General features: G+C 39.3%; 1 protein-coding gene across 2 annotated transcripts in view; it reads right to left on the bottom strand.

Annotated features, from left to right (window-relative positions):
* lrfn2b (leucine rich repeat and fibronectin type III domain containing 2b) overlaps positions 1-22069 on the bottom strand; it is a 205748-nt gene that overhangs the window by 142049 nt on the left and 41630 nt on the right. For both annotated transcript variants that reach the window (XM_031304575.2, XM_031304576.2), the window contains exon 2: positions 459-519. The gene's annotated coding sequence lies outside the window, so the exon portion shown is untranslated. The remainder of the gene's footprint in view (positions 1-458; positions 520-22069) is intronic.

The raw sequence follows: 22069 nt of genomic DNA, 5'->3' as shown, positions 1-22069 counted from the left end.
GATTAGAGGGCTACTGCTTGCACATGTCTAAAGCCGTCTGCTCTCACTGAGTCATGAGAGGCTGCAGCAGCTCTTCCCAGACCCAAAACATCACCTGAAAACACTAAGTCAAGGGTTTTGGTCTGACTTATCCTCCTTTAAACATAATCCCTCAAATCCAGCACTCTGTGGAGCATAATCGAGTCAGAGTGTAGCTTATAATTCCTAGACAAACAAACGTAGAAGTCTGGAATTAAAAGCTCCCAATATCCCAAGTTTACTTTGAAGTTCTGCATTCAACATGCAACCCAAGTCTCCTCCAGCATAGTAATGATCTACTTAGAATGTTTAAACTTCTACTTAAGTGCTTTTGGTCCATGTTATCATAATGATAAGATGGTTACTCTTGAAATTAATTTCATTTTTTACAACAAAGTTTTGGCCACCACAACTGTCAGCTGTAACAACTTTGTACTCACCTGTTAATAGTGGAGATGTGGTTGCAGGGATAGAGCTTTACAATGGAATTCAAGGCCATCTCTGTAAAAAGAATACACCAAACATGAAAATCAATTTTTAAATAAGTCCAGTTTCACTCAAAAGGCTACATTTTGTGAAGAAAGTGTGGAATCTTGTGCTAAAAACTTATTGAAAAGGTACACGTTTTAAAATGTTTTTTTTTATTACAGTTTAACTAGGAAGTTTTCAACTAAAGTAGCCAAATTTAAGAATGAAAGTCTGAGTCAAAGTGTAAGCATGGAAATGAGTTGTCAGTTGAACTGTAGACAATAAGCATAAGCAGTAAGCAGTTGAAATGTTAGTTGATGTGTAAGCTCGTACTACACAGTACTACAACAGTAGGTCAAAGCTGAACCAATGAAAAGCTCTATAAAATCTATTTACACCAAAAACTTTGAGTGGTTTGAATCCCCCCTGGTAGCTCGTAGATGTAATTGTATAGTTTTTATTGATTAATCAGCTAATTTTGTCCATTAATTATTACCTATAAAATGTACTTTAATAATTAAATAGTAATTTATTAAAAGGTGGTTCAGGCATCTGGTAAGGATGCCCCCTGTGCGCCTCCTTAGGGAGGTGTTACAGGCACATCCATCTGGGAGGAGGCCTCGGGGAAGACCTAGAACTCTACCCTGGCCTGGGAATGCCTCGGGATCCCTCAGTCAGAGCTGGTTAATGTGGCTCGGTAAAGGTAAGTTTGGTGTCCCATGCTGGAGCTGCTGCCCCTGCGACTTGATCCCGGATAAGCGGATGACGATGGATGGATGGATTTCTTACTTTTAAAAAATCCTGTAAAATTTTCACAAACCCAAGTTGACATCTTAAAATTCCTTCAATCATATATTTGATTTAACATAATAAAGGATTAGGAGCAAATCAGCAAACATTTACATTCAAGAAATCGGAACCACTGAATGTTTGGCACTTTCGTTAAAAAAACAACATAGACTATTTTATGTCAATCAACTAATCAGTTAATCGACTAATTGTTTAGGTTTTGGTTGTGAGAAGCTGTGGACTTTTTTATGCTTTTTTATGGCTGTAACTAACCTTTTAGTTACAGCCCTGGTAAGTGAAGTGTTATAATAACCAATAAGAATAATGGCCACAACTATAAATACATTTCCCTCTAAAAGAGAGAGGTGTGCATTGTCCCATTGATTGAGGTTACAAAATAGATTTGATGGTAATGAGATGGGTTTTACGCCCTGGACTGGCTGGGAAAACAGACAAGGTACAATAATTATGCCATTACTAAGCAAGTACTTATTCTGAATGTAAGCAAAGTGTCACTTAAAGAGAATGCGTGTTTGTTGATTATTTCCTCTAAGCTCAAAGGTATCTTAATCCTTGCAGGTTCCTCTAATTCATCCTGACAGTACAATATTGCAACCCAGTCTCATGACAGTTCGGGAAATGGTCACGTTTATCTTGTTTATTTCGTGGTGGTCAGTACGTATTTTAAACTAATGTATTTCAATGGGAAGCATCTTTCCTGATCACAGCACGACTACGGTAGCGAGTAGTATGAAATGTCGAAAATCCGCGCAGGGAGGTTGGTTTGGGTGGTTGATGGGTCAAACAACACAAGACTTTCACCCCGGAGACCGAGGATCGCGTCCCGCGTATAACGTTAACTTTCCCCATTGTTCTTTTCCTAAACCAAACCTCCGTATAGATGCTTCCCATTACGTGCTGACCACCACGAAATAAACAAGATAAACGTGTCCGTGTATACAAATCAATAGATTTAAAATAAGGTGACCATTTCACGAACTGCCGTGAGACCGTGTTGAATATAGTCAAAACGTGTATAACAATTTTACTTCACCAATCTTAATAGTTCCAGCCATCTCTATTTGTTCCTACTATGTTTTTGTTGTTGAAATACTCATAAACCTGAGCAATTTACCAGCCCTGCTTGCTTTGGAACATACTAATTTTGTTGTAACAAATTAAATATTCATAGCCATACAGCACAAAACACAAAAACAGCTTAAATTTTATACTTCAACTATAATATCTACTCTATTGAAGCATAAAAGGTCTACAAGCGAAAGCTGATCCTGGGGATGTTTCCCTTCTGTCTAAAAATGCCATTATGTCTGTGTTGCATCTTTCCCTTTCAGGGCCTATATATAGGCCTTCAGCTTGGAAATGAATAAATATCAGTGTGATCTGTGTGGCTGCCTGCTGACAGGGCCGTCCTCAGTCACTCAGGTGGGTTGACACTGCTGCCACAGCAACGGCGTCTCTACTCTGCCTGTCAACAACTAAAGATGCTTCAAAAGAGTCTGGCTTAGACATGATGTGACATTTAATGAAAATTAAACGTCTCTTTATAATGTGCATCACAGGCAGAGAAAAAAAGTAAATATGGTGAATTTTAATTAGCCAGCTTGCTTCTCTATTAAAAACATTGTTTACAGCCTGTTAACCATTAAGTATGTTTACAAATCACATGAATGAACAAATCATGCCAACATGTGACAACAACAAACTTCGAGCTAGCAAGCCACATGCTGAAAATGGCAACTTTTGAAGAAATTTTGGATCGTGCAATAAGGCACATATGTTTATGGCATTTACTTTTGGCATTTACTTTACTTTTATCTGTTGGAACCGATTGGTGGGATTGCTGTAGACGGAGTACACGCGGCGATCCACTGGTAAGAGCAAATTATGTTTATCCATGTATTCAGCTAATTTAAATAGCTCATGTTACTGTATTGTGTGTCTGGAACTTAGCATCGCCGAAAATGATTGTGATTGGTTTAAAGATATGCAAACAACCCAGAGCGTTTTGTGGTGTAGCCAGACCTTACTCCTAGCTATCACTTAAAAAGCCATAAGCAGCTACTGTCAGACTCCCCATTTTTTTCCGCTGTAAAGACAGGGAGTTTGGTGGAGCTTTGACAGTCACTAGATGCACATGTATGGCCCTTTGAGAGATAGCGGCTGCTCTACAGTGTGTCTGTGGGGGGAGTGTACGTCACGATTGGTGTAACTGTTCGTCAGCCCTACATATATTGTTAAGCTCTAAATATGCCATAGTATTGGCAGGCCAATGTGTTGTGTTTACTTACTTATATTCTCTCTATATCTTACTTATATTGTACAAAATGTACTCCACAGTCTTATCTATTATGTCATGGTTAGGACAAGAAAATTCGGTTGAACCAAACTTTTAAATCCACGCAGACAAGCTAGTTTTGTGCAGAACAAGAATCTATGTGATTATGTGTACAGCACATCTAATCCACGTGACTAAAGGCAGTCAAGACAATGCTCAGTCAAGTCTGAAGTCTTCTGAGTGTGAAAGTTAATTCAAGACCATCTATGAGATGCAGTTGAAAGTAGTGATGTCCAAATGAAGCTTTGTGAAGCATTTTCTTTATTTTCTGAGCCAACAAAGGGTTGAAAGCACACTGAATTACCAGTCCTTGACCCTTTATCTTTAAACCAAGTGCGCCATCTGGTTGGTTCCACAAAAACAACTAGTTCGTGAAGCCTCATTTGGACATGCACTGGAAAAAGCAAGTAAGCGGACCTTGTATTAAGAGGGGCTTTTTTAAATCAAAATTGCAAGTCACCTGTAAGTCTTTAAGGTCTTCAATAGCTGACAACAAAAATGACTTTATTGTGAAGTAGGTAACAAGTAGTCAAGTCCAAGTCAAGTCTCAAATTATAATTTTTGTCACCTAAGTTTGACTCAAGTCCAAGTCTCAAGGTTCCAGTTTATGTCAGGATGTGTATATCCCCAAAAACTTCTACCAATGAGAGGGTTAGGGCAGCCTGTAGGAAGCCTGAGAATCCAAACCCAAAAGCATTTGCTGCTGCTAATAAATCTTATTGAAGGGAACCTAGACAACATTCTTATCAGTTCAGAGCTTCTCTCCGAAAAGTAAGGGGACAACCATTTGATTCGGCCTTGATTGTACTATATTTGTATTTAGAATTTGCCCACTGACTCGTGTTCACATACTGGACTTGGACATGAAAATGATGGATAAAGGATTTGCACAACAAGCAGCAGATGCTATTAAGGCTGATGATGAAGTAACAACTTAACTTTCTGTGCAGCATTGTCACGAAGACAAATACCTGTGACTGTTGCCGATTCTCTCTCTGGAAGTGACTGGTACACTCGTGTATGATTAATGAATCCATTTGCAACTAAGAATTTAACTGGAGAAAATTTGCATGCACACAGAGAGAAGAGAAGCAGTAATGAAGAGCAATGATTTGGTAACTGATTGAAGTAGCTAATAGTCTGTTTGCAGTATTACTGGCTGCAGGGCAAACAAGTATCTTTGGCTGACTTGGGGAAAAGTTCCAAGCTTTTTCTGGACTTCAGACTGGAGGGAGCAGATCCACTTAGCTTTCCACTGCACTGCCTCCTATTGCTTTGGCCATTCAATTGACAACCAGCCACATAGCAAGAGCACATTAAATTTTAATCTGAGCATTATGCATGCTTATCATTCCTGACGGGCCCAAATTAACTTTTGTCACTGTCAGATGCAGAATGAAATAAAGCAAAAAACAAGAGGGGAGCAGTGACAGTGCAGTTAATAATGCTGTTTGCACATGCAAAGAGTTTTCACTCTCATTTACATTCTCAGATCACAGTGTATTGGAGGAGATAGTATGACTGTTGCTGTGCTGTCCAGTGCCAACTGTAGCCTGGGCGCTTAAAGGTCCAATGTGTAGGAATTTCTTACTTCCCCAAAGATTTACATTGCCAAAGAGACACCTGTAAATCGGTAAATACATTTTTTCAAGTGTCACAACCCCTGCAAAATGACTCGTTTCACTATCAGAATTTGATCCATCCAGTCCAACAACATTTGGAAAATCTAGAAGAGCCGCACAAAAAAATTCTTCATTCTAGTAGCCAGCTCAGCCAGCTGTAGTCTCTAGTGTGCCTGCTCTATTGGCCACACAGTTGTAATTGATAGTATTTGTAAGAATCAGCTATTAGTCTTATCCACTAACCTTAAGGCTTAAAAAGTTGCCCAAACTGTCTATTCCAGCAGCCAGCTTTGTCTTTGACTGGTCTATAAAGAAAATGGGGAGTGATTCATAACTTGTGCAAGTGTGCAGAAGCTGTCAACTTCTATTGGCAATGGTGCTCCCTGATGAAGACCTAATGGCTATAATTACATTGGAGAGGAGGGAAAGGAGCAGTACTCCCAGGCACACAAACAAAGTCTAATAATCTCCCTACATTTAAACACATTAAAGGCAGCTAATTGTCATTGCATGTAACATTTGTTCTTAAACATATGTTATTTTGAGATAAAATGAAATGAAAATGTGGTCATCACTGCAGAAAAAAATAGGTCACAGTGACAAGCTAAAGAAAAGAAAAATCCTGCAGAATGTTCTAGGGAATCCACAACAGTTTTAAATGTGTTTGGTACGAATGTGTGGAGTATTAATGATGTGAGATATGTTCACGCTGTAATATGTGCCAAATGATTAAGATTTTGTATGCATGATTCATTCATCAAAAAAGAATATTTCAACAGCTGCCACACGCATACATAATCGGCTCCTTTGCATCATTGAGGAGCGTCAGTGGAGTATTAGATGGTTACATGTCTTTCTCAGGGACACTTCACAATAGTTACTGAAGGAAGGAGAATTGCCAACCAACAGGGCCAACAAGTCATTATACCTAAGCAACAAAATAGGTCTTCTGTAAGCCTTGTAATACTTGGGGCTTTCCAACTTCCAGATCCAGTTTCACAAGATAAATCTGAGATGATTTTACACTTTAGTCTCGCATTGCCAGAGCTTCCTCCAAAGCACTGCTTAGGAGGGTCTGGCTAGTCCACACAGCATTCCGGGATTGGAGAAAAACATGCTCTGGTTTATTGGCATTTCTTTAAACCAATCACAATCGTCTTGGGCGGTGCTAAGCGCCGGACGGAGCCACGGTGCCGCTGCAAAATAGCCTCTGGAAGGAACTTGTTTTGGTGGAACAAAAGTTGTTTTAGTCGTGCAACAGAAAAATCAGATTGGACAGATAGTCTAGCTAGCTGTCTGGATTTACCCTCGAGAGATCTGAGGAGCAGTTAACCATAGTCCTCATAAATTGACCAGAGTTTAAAATTACAACACTAACAAGGCGGAAGGTAACAGACATCCGGCCGAAAAGAGTGACATCTGGCGGAATTTCCGGCGGCACCTGAGCAATCCCGGAAGTGGAACGTCGTGGATGTAGACTAGAGAAACATTGATCATATGTTGTTGTCATCAAGGTTATCTTGGCTTAAGCATCGGGAAAACAAAGCCTGTGTTTTAAACTGAAAGTTTGGAATTTGTAAGACTTGAACATTTCCCAGACTGGAAGGGTCCAATGCTTTTGGAGCTTGACCAATACTAAGGACTAACATCATGTCCCCACTATGATAGTTCATTTTGAAAACGCATTTGCATGGTAAAACCATGACCATTTACACTAAATTAACGTGAGAAAACAGCTAAATCTCTTTTACTTCCTTCTTTTTCAGCAAACTTATCTATGCATCACAGTCAACGTCTGGTAAAAAGAGGGAGTTTAAGGGTTTAAGACCATTAAACCTCTATTCTATCCTCTCTAGCAACACCTGTTGTGGTTTTAATACAGCCAAGCTTACAATGTAGTTATTCTCATTTACATATTCCTCTTGTTTTGTCTGTTCGGCTCATTTAGTTCTCTCGCGTTGTGTGCTCACAGAGCTCTGAGTCTACTGCATTGTGGAGTAAAATGTAGTTTAGGTCACATTCAGGAGGAACGTGGCTTCCATCTGCTGAGATTAAAAAAAGTTTTAAAAAAAAACACTAACATCACTAATGTGACTCTCCCTACCTTTGTCAACATTAGGTCTGTGTTGTTGCCCTGACTACACATATAGAGCCGTTTTTTCACAAAATGTGTAAGAAGTAAATAATACTAATACTAATAATCATTTCACTTTCATTACTCTTTAATGTCTCTCCCTCAGACATATAAACACACGCATCATAACTGCTGTCATTATTGCTTATGATCTGTTTGAGATCCACTTCATATCCTCCATGAAAATGTATTATTGTTGAAAAAACACCAGTCTTTAGGCTCACCTTCACCTTGACTCTTGGGATACAAAGTTGCACTCTACTGTCATAATATTCAGTGTTGTTATGTAATGAAGTACAAATACTTCGATACTGTACTTAAGTGAATTTTCACATATCTGTACTTTACTTCGTTACTTACATTTCTGGAACTTTTGAACTGTGCAACACTAAGCCAGACATGCAGACGATATGACCCTTTTGTTGTACAGGTCTGCAGAGAACATGCATTTGCAAAACCTTAAAGTGCCCATATTATGAAAAAATCACTTTTTCTGGGATTTGGGGTGTTATTTTGTGTCTCTGGTGCTTCTACACTCATACAATCTTTGAAAAAAAAACATCCATGTTGTTTTTAGAGAGATACGGGTTTCTGAATGTGTCCTGCCTTCAGTCTCCGGGTGAGCTGTTCAAAATCCGCACGGCGTTCTACGTAACTAGCCGAAACGAGGGGGGCCCCTAGCTAACCGTTAGCATGCTAGTGCTAGCATGTTAGCTCGTTCTTAATGGCAAAATACTGCTACAATACACACAAATTCACCCTAATCTACAAAATAAATTGTATAGAACTACTTACATGTCCCTGTTCTGCAGGTATTCCACGCAAAGTTGGAAGTGCGCCCTCATTTAGAAGCTAATCCTGCCTTGTACAGGCCTAGCTACTGCGCATGTGCGACTGCCAACAAAGATGTTACAGAAGTTGAGATGTCTCACTCTGTAGCTAAAACAGAGACCGAACACAGGGTGAAAAGAGACGCTGCAGCAATGTGCAGTACAACAAAAAGATGGTGTTTTTTGAAAATGAAACCATGTAAACCTATTCTGATATAACATCAAATTACAATTATGAAACTGAAAATGAGCATAATATGGCCACTTTAAACACACAGCTAACAGCTTGTCATGGGATACTGCAAGTCAAAATAAGTGAACAATATAAACAGTCTCAGGAACATTACCCTAGTTAGCAATGCTAATATAAAATAACCTACAGATGTCTTCTATTCCCCTCATCCATCACGTGCCTCTCATTTTGTATGTTTGTAGTTGTCCTTCGACAATATTCCATGTCACTTTTTCTTATCTATTGTTAAACGTTTGCCTTAAAGGATAATTCCGGCGCAAAACAAACCTAGGGGTTAACAGATGTGTACCCACTCTGTCGCTCTTTGGGACATGTTTTCATGCTAATCGAATGTGTTTGTAGCTTGAAAGACGCTAGCGCGGACCGCTGATTAGCTTACAACGCTAGTATTCGGGGCACAGGGAAAGTAAAAACAAATCGCTATTTATACCACTAAAAGATATCAAAATATCACCAAACTTCACTACTTGAAACTTTTTTCCATTTCCCGAAAATAAATTGGAGATGGCGACCCAGACCGGAGGGACCAGATGGACAGTTATCCACTGAGTAAGTACACTAGACAAGTTATGCAGAGTGCGATTATTTCAGATATATTGAGCAAATTGCTTTTGATTTTAGTTTGCATCACCAGCTGTAAGTCATGACTGGTTTTCAAGATGGCGGCGGAATGTAAACATGAACGCTACTGTCTTTATAATCTATCTTTTCAAGAAACTGTCTGTACACCCAGGTAAAAAAGTAGTATACTTTAGTGTATTAGAAATATGAATAAAGTACATGAAGTATAAATCAAGTATGCTTCTACTTGTTGTGCTTTATTTAAAGAGTATTTAATATGTACTTTTTAAAAGTATACTTCAAAATAGATGTAATTAAGTTCAACTTCAGAGTCCAAAAAGTAAGTATACTAATTTAGCAGTAATCATATTATTTTTTAAATGTACTTTTTGAAAGTGTACTTTGTTGTTAATGTATTTTAAATGGTATAGAAGTTTATTTTTGTATAGAAGTGTATTACATTTGACATACTTAGAGTGGCAATTCAGTGTACTTATGGGAAGTATCATTTTTGGAAATTAATTGTTAGTATACTTTTTGAAAGTGTACTATGATCTCACTTCATTAGAAGTGTGACTTCTGTACACTTTATACAGTACACTCTAAAATAAGTGTATTTTTAGTGGCATATCAGAGTACTTTCATAAAATATGTTAAAATACCAAAATGTATAGTGGTAATTTAGTTACTTATAGTAAGTACGCTTATTTGTAATATAGAGTTAGTATAATTTTTGAGAGTGTACACTGATTTCACTACATCAGTAATATAATCTAAGTACACTGTAAACAAAGCTTCAAAGTTGTTCGCCATTGTTCTCTTCCCGGCATTTCAGAGAAAGTAGGCTGTTCAAGGTTCACTGTAAACCCGGATTTCATATCTAATCAATCATTTTAATTATAATATACTTACATGATTCAAATCAATTTAGTTTTGATTGATTTACTAGCAAATGTAAGTATGTTATATTAATTTGTAGACCTAGTTGAGTCTGTGAATAACTAGCTAATTCCCAAGTTTCAGTCATGATGACCATCTCTTTACCTAGGCTACATAAGTTGCTATAAGTTGAAAGCTGCTGGACCGGATGCTGTCTCCCCATCCAGCTTGAAGCACTGCGCTGACCAGCTGTCTCCAGTGTTCACAGACATTTTTAACACCTCACTGGAGACATGTCACGTGCCAGCCTGCTTCAAGACCTCAACCATAATCCCTGTCCCCAAGAAGCCAAGGACCACAGGACTTAATGACTTCAGACCTGTCGCCCTGACCTCTGTGGTTATGAAGTCCTTTGAGCGCCTTGTGCTTTCACACCTCAAAGACATCACCGACCCCCTCCTAGACCCCCTGCAGTTTGCCGACAGAGCCAATAGGTCTGTAGATGATGCAGTCAACCTGGCCCTCCACTACATCCTCCGGCACCTGGACTCCGCAGGAACCTACGCCAGGATCCTGTTTGTGGACTTCAGCTCTGCCTTCAATACCATCATCCCGGCTCTGCTTCAGGAGAAAGTCTCCCAGCTTGGTGTGCCTGACTCCACCTGCAGGTGGATCACTGACTTCCTGTCTGACAGGAAGCAGCATGTGAAGCTGGGGAAACACGTCTCCGACTCACAGACCATCAGCACCGGATCCCCCCCAGGGCTGCGTTCTTTCTCCTCTGCTCTTCTCGCTGTACAGCAACAGCTGCACCTCCGGTCACCAGTCCGTAAAGCTTCTGAAGTTTGCGGACGACACCTCCCTCATCGGACTCATCTCTGATGGAGACGAGTCCGCCTACAGGTGGGAGGCTGACCACCTGGTGACCTGGTGCAGGCAAAACAACCTAGAGCTCAACGCTCTCAAGACAGTGGAGATGGTTGTGGACTTCAGAAAGAACCCAGCCCCACCTGCCCCCATCACCCTCTGTGGCTCCACAATCGACACTGTGGAGTCTTTCCGCTTCCTGGGAACTGCCATCTCCCAGGACCTCAAGTGGGAGCTGAACATCAGCTCCCTCGTCAAGAAAGCACAACAGAGGATGTACTTCCTGCAGCAGCTGAAGAAATTCAACCTGCCAAAGACAATGATGGTGCACTTCTACACAGCCATCATTGAGTCCATCCTCACATCCTCCATCACCATCTGGTACGCTGCTGCCACTGCCAAGGACAAGGGCAGGCTGCAGCGTGTCATTCGGTCAGCTGAGAAGGTGATTGGCTGCAATCTGCTGCCGCTCCAGGACCTATACGCCACCAGGACTCTGAAGCGTGCTGGAAAGATTGTGGCTGACCCCTCCCACCCGGGACACAAGCTCTTTGAGCCACTCCCCTCTGGCAGGAGGATGAGGTCCATCAGGACCAAAACCTCACGCCACATAAACAGTTTTTTCCCCTCTGCCACTAGCCTTCTAAACAAGGCTCGGAATCCATCCTGACTCTCTCCACACCCCACCTCTGGCTCCTCATGCCACTGTACCTACTCTGCTGTAGCGTCCCTTTTCACTACTGTTTAACTTATTTTACTATTTATTTAAATTTATTTTATCGTTATTAATACGTACTGTGTGTATATGTTTATACTTATATTGTTTATATCTTTTTATCCTTCTTATATTTGTATGTGTGACATGCTCCAACAACACCATGACAAATTCCTCGTATGTGCAACGTACTTGGCAATAAAGCCCTTTCTGATTCTGATTCTGATTCTATGAAGCCGCAAGATCTGAAAGTAGGCTATTTTTCCCATTAGAGTTTTACGTAACAACAGCGATATTAGGCTAAGTAGTAAGTTATTTTTTATTTAACACAAACGCACAGGTTTGTGGATAAATAAATGATATTACTAAAAGTATGGTTATGTTAGGGCCGTTGTTTCCATAAATTTCAATTTAATTTCTGAGAAATCAAATTTTTGTTGTTGTTTCTGTATGTCTAAAAACACCAACTACTAGCTACTAACTGTAGGCCTACTCATGAGCCACTGTGACAACGCTCCACTGTTTAATGCAATGCACGATGGGAACGTGAAAGCCGTTACTTTGCCGCAATCCGCTTTTGGCTGAGAAGCTGTCACTTTGCCGCCGCCCGCCGGACAGACCAGTTGCTGCTAACACTCGCCAGAGACGGTAAGTAACGTTAAGTAACGATCTCGCCCTCCCGTTGTCCATTGTTTAACTATCGCTAGCTGCTGAGGAGTCAGACAACTTCATGTTTCCGTGTTTGTGTGTGGATTCAAGGGGATGTTGGTGAGTAGTGGGAAGCTATTTTTTAACTAGTTCGGCACCCTTTTTTTCACATGCTAACGTTAGCTAGCTACAGTTTAAAAGTTTTTTTCAGTTGGGTTGGGGGTGGGGGGGCTGTTTGTGAGGATTCGAAGTGAATCGGTTTGACGTCAATGGACATTAATTTAGCCATCCGTTAGCTAGCTAGCTAAATTACTTTTCTCACTGGAGGGGCTTTTTGTGAGTAACGTTAGTCAAAAACGTTGTTTTAACAAGTTCGGCGGACATCAACGTTAGCCACCTCTTTGCTGACTTAGCTAATGTCAGCTAAATTGCCTAAACCGTCAGTTTAACCAGTATTATTCTACTTGGGCGGCCCGCCCAAGTAGAATAATAGCTAACACCCGAGTCCGCAGCTCTACGCAGTGAGCTATCAATCACTGATTTATATAGCTATGCCTCCTCTCAAAGGTTCGTTTTTGTTATGTTTTGTTTCAGGTTTGTTACGAGTTCGCCAGAGTGTTGGGGAAAAGTCTGCAATAGAATTTCTTTGATGAACTTGACCGTTTCTCTCCAAGGCTGATGGACCTCCTTTAGGAAAAAAGAAAGGCCTGCCCAGCGAGCTTTTGGCTGAGCTTTACGTCAGACAAAGGTGGGTTTGACTAGCTACATTAGTCTACTACCTCTCTTTCCTCTCTCTGTTCATCGCTTTTCTTTTTATGTCTTTTGTTTCTTCTCTGCTCTATCCTTTTCTTCCCATCAAATCTCCCTTCCTTAATCTTGTCCTTTCCTCTCTTCATATCCTAATTTTCTTTTCTGTCCTCTCCATTTTCCTCCCCTTTTGTCCTCTTGTACATAAACGTTGTGGGGAATTTCTGGAATTTATTTGGTAAATACATGTGATTATCCTTAGCAAGATGTGTTTTACTTTTGTGTCCATTATCTTCCAGACCACTGAGCCAACACACATCAGGTGCCTATGTCTTCGGGGACTGCCTGTCATCTTGGCGGATGATTCTTCTGCCATCTTCAAGACATGCTCTGTAAGTTAATCATTTTTTTGTAAATGTTGCAGGTGCATGCTCATTTGTCTCATTTTAAGCCATTAATGAACAGTGCTACTAATTTTCAGAATGATTTGATCAGCAATCAGTGTCTCCTTAAGGGCCTCCGTTAAGTCTCTATTTATTGCCAAACAAAGATAGCTTACCCACTTTCAGTCCCAGTTCTGTTGAAAAGATTTAGAAAATTGCTCACCATAACTAAAGTTGTATGAATCCTTTTACATTGCCCACTTTGCTTTTTTACTTTACTGTCACCAGTTGGAAGTTGTGAAAATGTTCTCAGGTCTTCAACTGAAATGGGAGTTCTGAGTGCACATGTTAGATTCTGGTTGCTCAATTAATCAACTAACTTAATGTTAGTTTAAACCGGTGACAGTAAAGTTTACAAAAAGCAATTAAGGTGAAATGTACTGAGTCATATGATTCACAAAATTGTTGCATAGCAACAAAGTTTCTGGGAGCAGTTTTCTACATCTTTTCAGTACGACTGTGACTGAAAGTGGGTAAACTCCATATTTGGGACAAAGTGTTGCAATATACTGTACAGATCTGAATTTGATTTAAAAAAATAAATAAATATCTAAACTGGTATCATCCTTTAGTATACTATCAGTTCAGTTTATATTGTACAACGCTTTTCATTATAAACAGTCACAGGCTCTTTTTGGTGTACAAAACACCATTGTCTAACTGGCATGTTTATGTTTTCTCCTTGTCACTACGTTTCTTTCACATTAGGATGTAACTGACAAGGACTCGTACAGTTAAACTCCAGTGTGAATTCTCTGCCTGGGTTGAGAAAATACCCAGCTCAACCCATTCAGTGTAGGGATCATCTTGGAAGGGTCTGTGGTAATGGATGAACTGGCCAACCTGCCTCAGGCCTTTTGTGTCCTTTCGTTTCACACACAGCCGTTTCGGGTTGATCTACGCCCTGCACCTGGACTACCCCATGTGCATGAAAAACACTTTCAACTTTACTCAGCAGGTAATGCTCAAACTGGGTAGAAGTGAGCTGGAAGCGTAAAACGGGGTTCGAAATGGCTTTACTACTGCTCCAGATTTGTTTGCCCCAGTTTGTAATGTTGGACTTTTGTGTTGTATATGGCTTGGGGTGTATATACATGTGTCCTATGGTATTTGCACTGATTTTTGCACAAGATTCCATGACAGACAGGCTTTGATTACATTTAATTCAAATGAGTTGGATATTTTGTATGTTACTTTTGTGTGAGTAATAAAGATCCTTTTCTGAAATGCAGTTTGTAATCTGTTGTTGTAATGCACTTGAAATGAATTGTAATATAATATACTTGTAGTATAATAGCAACATTTATGCTTAAGTATAACAAAATGGGGATAAAAGTACAGATGAAGTATACTTCAAACACAATTCATTTCTTGCTAACACTATAATAACATTGCACTGAAAGTATGTGTCTATGATGTTTAGGTTATTATTGAACTTCACTTCAAATACATTATTGTCATAGTGGGACACTTTAAAAGCACTAAATATAGTTAGGAAGCGCATTTGTAGATCACTTGAAATATTACAGAGGCATACTAAATTAACATAGTTTATAGTAACAAGTATGATAACAATATATACAAAATGTACTTAAACACAACTATAAGTTGAGCTGCGATGCCTTTTTAAGTGTATTTCCATTAGAATGGCGATATAATGCAATTGTACTGTAAGTGTGCTTAATTGCTTATGAATCTAGATTTTCATTAGTGTATTTTAGTGCACTTGAAGTTTGAAAAAAGTTGTTCCATTTTAGCATACTATTTACACTTGAAGTGTAGTCAAATATATGTTAAGTTGAAGTTAATACATAATTGAATACACTTAACTATACTTGGATTTGACTATACTTAGTACACTTTATTAAAAATATCTCAAAGCTGCACACAAACTAAAAGTATCTGCATAACTAAATACCATTAGAGGGAAGTGAGGAAATATGTTTGTTTTGTAATTTGGGTGAATTAATCCTTTAACTTTTTTTTTTAAATATCATTACAGGGAAGTGAGGAAATGTTTGTTTTGTAATTTGGGTGAATTAATCCTTTAACTTTTTTTTTTTTTTTTTACAAAGGTATTATACTACTGAGTGTGTTTGATTAGAGGCACTTCAGTGACTCCTGTGGTACTTGGCAGCCACAATACTATCATAACTGTAATAAGATTAAGGAAGTGGCTGTGTAAATCTTTCTGGCTCATCATGGAGCAGTAACATCTACACCAAACCATTGAATACAGAGTGATGTGGCTGTTCCCAGTTTAGCACCTGGAGCTAAATGTGGGCAGGTTCTTCACGAAGCAGTGACCTGTTAGAGCGACAATGCAACGATGAAATAGGTTGAGCAAGCTAATGCCTGAGGCCTCTTTGTCTTCCATGCCAAGTTGATCTGATTAGCTGGGCTAAATCCAGGGACACACACACACACACACACACACACACACACACACACACACACACTGAAGTGCATCCTCACAGGCACCCTAAGTACAACACTGTGCTACAAAGACCTGATAGTGTTTGAATCACCTAGCCGAGACTATATGGAGGAGGCTCATGGGAGAATCCAGCTGCATACATTGCATGCACTGCTTCCTCAGTGGTGTCTTTGTGGGCACCCAGGGAGAAAGTTCCCCACTACTAACCGTCAGCAGTGTGATTACGTATTAATGCTGGAGAATGTTCACTGTTGCAAACAGATTAGAGCTGCAAAGATTAATAGATTAATCAATTAGTTGTCAACAATTGAAAGTTAATCGCCAACTATTTTGATTATCGATTTATGAGTAGTTTCGCCAGAATTTTTTTTATTGTGAATATTTTCTGGTTTCTTCACTCACTGGGACAGTATACTTAATATCTTTGAGTTGTGGAAAAAAAAAGACATTTGAGGGGGGTCATATTGGGCTTTGGGAACTACTGATCACCATTTTCTGACATTTTTTAGACCAAACAACTAATCCTTTAGTCGAGAAAATAATAGACAGATTAATCGAAAAAATTAAAATAATCGTTACTGGCAGACCTGAAACAGATTTTATGTGTGAAAATGTCCTGTACTGATTTGAATTCAGAGCGATATGCCTAACCATTTTACTTTATCAAACAATGTATAAGGAACATACTTTCTAATAGTGAGCCATGTTACCTTTTGAACAGACATTGTATTGAGGCTTCTTTATGAATCCGTCTTAGTTTTTAACAAGCTCCACCTGGTCAGCCTATTTCATGGGAAAGAGACACAAGACGAGAGAGACAAGAACAAAGAAAGTGAGATGTGTGAGCAAGAGCAGGCCTATATACCTGCAACTCCAAGTTTTATTTCAACCTCACAAGTTAATGTTTTTTAGTCCCCTGAGTCAAGAGCCACCAAGCTGTGTATTTATGTTTTAATCTTTTTTGCCAGCTATGAGAATGAGTCATCACAGTCCTCTCTGTTGCAAAAATCTGAATGGCAAGGAGTCAAATTTAAGTATAGGAATATAGATACACACTGATGGTGTCACCCACACACGTTAAGACAAATACATCTTCTAAGCATGCACATACAGCCGTGCGGGAACGTATTTTGACCGGGGGGGGTGGTGCTTTACTAATTTGAGATTATAGGTCCGTGGTGACCAGACATCCCTGTTTTTGGTGTCTAAATGTGCATTAAAAACACATAGCAAACCTTGCTATTTAGAGTAAAGTGTTGTAGGCCTACTTTAGAGCAGCTTATAAACATGATATTTGTCTTTCCATTTTATTTAGTATTGTATCCAATATAAGGCTACATGTGGTTTTACATTAGTCACTTTCTTATAAATTGCAAGTTTTTAGGCCTTAGTTTAATCACTTAATCCGAAAAAAATAGTTAGGCATCACCCAATTTTACCAGTAATGTCTGCACATCAGTTTATTACAGCACAACAACAGTTGCAATGGTCAAATTACATTAAACTGGAATTGTCCCCCTTTTCTTTAATAAGAACATCGGATAGGCTTATTTGAATGATATTCGGCGCTAAACTCAAATTGTCCCTGGTTTTCAATTGAGAAATCTGGTCACCTTATTATATAGGTGCATGCTCTTAAACTCTTTGAGACCGAGCTTATCATATACCATAACAAAATGCGCAGTTTATTGATGATTTAATAACATCAGTAAACGCTGGCTCCTTACCGTCTTCTTCCTCTGAAAGCTAACAGCTGTGCCTTTTTCAATGCTGTCCTGTCCCAGGAGAGATCGTAGGCCTTACAAAAGCTTTTCTATCCAGTCTGGAACTTCTGCTTCGTTTTGGGGACTTGTTTCCAATAAAGCCATACTCTTAGATCCAGTATTGATAGTCTTGTTGTCCATGTTTTATCCATCATCGACCATCCATTAACGTTTACTGTCATTAGCTTTGTTGCTAAAAAAAACGTATTAACATTCCCATGAGAGTCTAACCAAATAGGAGGTTTATTTACGTCTGTGTGAGGCGGGTCAGTGTGTACACTTTACTTCCCATCAAATACAGTCAGAAAACGCATAGGTAACTGACCCGAATGCCCTCTGGCTCATTGCAGACAGGAAGTGCTTTGTTTATAAGTTTAAGGTTATTACTACATGAAAGCTGCAAGTGCTGCAGCCAACACCCCTAAAGCCCCCCACATCCAGCGCTGGTGTGCACATACATGCATGCATACACATTTCCAGCGTGCACAATCACACACTCCTGATTGCTGATATTACAGCATCCATTAAATCCTTTCTCCTAACAGCAATCATCATCGGACAAGCGCTCTTCATCAGATGATTGCACGTCTGTGCTTTCACAAAAAATTGGGTTAGTTTCTCACCGGGCGCAGGTTACTTCACATGGCTCATTTCTCAGAGCAGAGCCCTGTGTGGTCCTACTAAGATGAATACAACATCAAAAACGTTGCAAAAGCTTTTTTTATACATCAGTCTGCAAGATGGAGAAATTCAGCTCTGGGTATATCAACTTTGTCAATCATAATCACAAATGAGTGTTTTTTAGGTGTTCAAATTAAATGGGCTGGTTGACTAAAAACCTCAAACATGTTCAATACAGAGTTGCTCTCATATAAGTCATTCATCAGTAATTTTCTAAGGAAATATGCTTAAGGTATGAGGACAATGGCACATTTCACTCGTTTTGTTGTGTGTTGCCCTGCCCAATCAGATGTGAGTGACATTTTCTTCCCACAAACATCCTTTGTTATTGACAGAAAGGCTGCAGCAGTTATACTGTATAAGGAGCAGGAACCTTATGTTTTTTTAATAACAATTGAGGACACATGCAAATTAAAGAGTTGGTATTTCTTTAAAAGACTAGTGTATAGGAGTTAGGGGGACCTATTGGCAGAAATGGAATATAATATTCATAAGTACGTGTTTTTAAATAGTGTATAATCACCTGAAACTAAGAATTGTTGTGTTTTCGATAGCTTGGAATGAGTTGTTTATATCTAATTACATAGGTAATGGGTCTTCTTCCACAGTGTTGGGGAGTAACGGAATACATGTACCGGCATTACGTATTCAGAATACAAATTATGAGTAACTGTATTCCGTTACAGTTACAATTTAAATAGTTGGTATTTAGAATACAGTTACATTGTTGAAATCAATGGATTACATGACGATACTTCTCTGTTTCACGAGTTTATTCGCTCTCTGAATAAATTAAGGCAACTCCATGCATTTCCCGGAAGCCCCAATATGAAAACGAAAAAATTTGCTATTTGCGTGATCACTGATAGAGGTAGAGATGGAGCCGGAACAGGCACAACAGAGCCAGGGCAGGAATGCGTTTCTATTTTGGAAATTCAAACAGCATTTCACATTAAAGAAAGAGAAGGGAGTGCAACCTCTGCTTGCCAGCAACCAACCTCCTTTCAGCATCCAAATTACTGCACCTCCAACCTTGAAGAAGCATCTTAAAGTACGTTTTTTCTTTTAATTAGCCAAGGGTAGTCGTCTGCTGTAGTTTTACTGGTCACCTTGCTATTTTATAGTTGATGTGTGACTTTACATTCTCCTACGTGCTAAATTACTAGCCCCAGAGCTGTTGAAAGACTGACTATAGCTCCGTTTGACATGCTAGCTAGCGTTAGCTAAAATTAGCTTGTGGTAGCTTAGACTGTGGTTAGATTTTTGTAGTATGCAGTTCGGGACTACAAATACAAAAATCTATCTGCTTGTTCAGGTACACATTCAGCCAGTTGGAACAGAAGAACACACCAAAATAGGCCTGTTTAGTAAGCTGTATGTGATGGCCGCATTCCACTTATAAAATGCAATTCAATGTGGAAGTAATCCAAGTATTCAGAATACGTCACTCAGATTGAGTAACGTAACGGAATACGTTGCAAATTACATTTTTGGGCATGTATTCTGTATTCTGTAACGGAATACGTTTTGAAAGTATCCTTCCCAACACTTTTACGTTACCATAGGCCACCATAGTTTCATCTAAACTCTTAGAAAGGGAGGGGTAAGGGAAGGGGTATTCAGTTGGTTCCTCCTTACCACTACAAATACCGTGTTAACGTCATAAGGGACAGATGGTAGGGATGGGAAAGAATCCCATGTTAACCACACATGAGGGTTAATGTTATCGGTATAGGGTTAGTCTAGCAATGATATAGAATAAAAAAGTTTTTTTTTTTTTCTAATTCTGTTGTAAAAGTAATGGAAGTCACAATGTCAGTGAGGAACCAACCAGTCCAATATTTTAAATAGAGCATCATGAAGAACAATAAACTCAAATTTGTTTCCAAAAAACAGCCAGGAATTTGAATTACAGTAGTGTGGATTTAAAACACAATGTCCAGCATGACAAAATCATCTATACTGTATCAATTCAATTCAATTCACTTTTATTTATAGTATCAAATCATAACACCAGTTATCTCAAGACACTCTACAGATAGAGTAGGTCTAGACCACACTCTATAAAAGACTCAACAATTCACGTAATTACCTCAAGAGCAAGCATTTAGTGCGACAGTGGCGAGGAAAAACTCCCTTGTAGGCAGAAACCTCGAGTGGTGAGGAAAACTTCCTTTTAGGGAGAAACCACGGACAGACCCAGGCTCTTGGTAGGCGGTGTCTGACGGTGCCAGTTGGAGGTGTGATGAACATTGGCAATTGTAGTCACAATAAAGATAATGGAACTATGACTTTACCGACAGGGAGAGCCCCACTCCAACACACTCTGCACTATAAATAGAAAGCTCAGTCCTATAATACAGAAGTCAAGGTTCCATCCAAATGTAGCGCAATAGAATTTTCAGAAATTGGCAAAATATAATGCTAATTAATGTGCATTTCCATCTATTAACATTATGCACATTTTAGGATTTGGGCTTGTTAACAAGTTGGTACTGCTAATTCTTTTGGCACCAATTAAACCATTGCATAAGAAGAGGGCAACGAGATGATGTAATTAAACTGAAATAATAAAACCCTAAACAAACTAAAACAATATGTAAAATGTGATGAAACATTTCTTTGTTTCATGTAAAAATTCAAGGAAGGTTACAGTCTTCTCATCGCTCCACACACATAAGAACAGGTGGATGGAAACTGACTTAGAAAAAATAAATCTAGCCCATCATGTATATTTTCCAACAGAAAACAGCTGTACAGGTTTAGCCTAATGTATAAAGAAAGGATAACCTGCATCATAGTTGTTAACGTCTGGTGTACTCAGAATGCAATGGATTGCAATGGACCAACAGACCACAAAAGGATTTAGGCTAATGTGGCCGATATTGATCAGTAAAAAATTCATTAACTGTCCCTGATACCTTTAACCTTGGGAAATCCCTAATTGATAATCTTTAGGCTGCCTGCCATCAAGGTGCTATTTAAGTCATCAGTGTGTAAATATAAGGATGCTTCTCTTTATTTCACTCTGATTTCATCTCCCCTTTTCCCTTTAGATAACCTTTTAATCTGAAACCAAATAATTCGGAACACTGCTGCTCACTTGTACTTACTTTATCTACAACAAAACAATTGCCTGCTTTGCCCAGTTGGAAATCCAGCATCCTAGCCAGGAATTTGCAAAAACATTTTTTCTTTGGCCCTGTCCAGTGTGTTAAAATGTCTAATTAAAAGTGGGTTAAAGGAAGGGTTGGTAACTATTTCCAAAATAAACTTTAATTGAAGTTGTTTAAAATGGTCTTTACACCCCGACAGCAATAAATAATTTATAGGCTCTAAAAAAAGGAGAGAAAAAAAATATCCATCATCTGTAGCTGCTGTAATCCTGACAATAAAAAACAATAAAAAGCCATTTTGCCCCGCTGGGCGTACTCTACCCCTCCCATGTATGAGCCTGAGCTCAATGTGCATCGTCGCTATGTTACGGCAAGTCTACTGGAGAATGGAGTAGTCATGTTTGTCATAAACACTCTGGTGTTTGTTAGTCTATATCCACGACCTTCCACTTCCGGGATTGCTCTGTTGCCGCCGGAAATTTCGCTGTATGTCCTTCTTTTCGTCCGGATGTCCGTTACCTTCCGCTTTCTTTGTGTTGGAATTTTAAACCCTGGTGGATTTATGAGGACTATGGTTAACTGCTCCTCAGATCTCTGCAGGGTAAATCCAGACAGCTAGCTAGACTATCTGTCGAATCTGAGTTTTCTGTTGCACGACTAAAACAACTTTTGAATGTAAACACGTTCACCAAAACAAGTTCCTTCCCGAGGCTATTTTGCAGCAGCACTGGGGCTCTGCCTG

Source organism: Sander lucioperca, chromosome 19 (assembly GCF_008315115.2).
Source record: "Sander lucioperca isolate FBNREF2018 chromosome 19, SLUC_FBN_1.2, whole genome shotgun sequence".
Taxonomy (NCBI): Eukaryota; Metazoa; Chordata; class Actinopteri; order Perciformes; family Percidae; genus Sander; species Sander lucioperca.
Note: the sequence above shows the minus strand (reverse complement) of the source record. Positions and strands in the feature narration are given on the sequence as shown.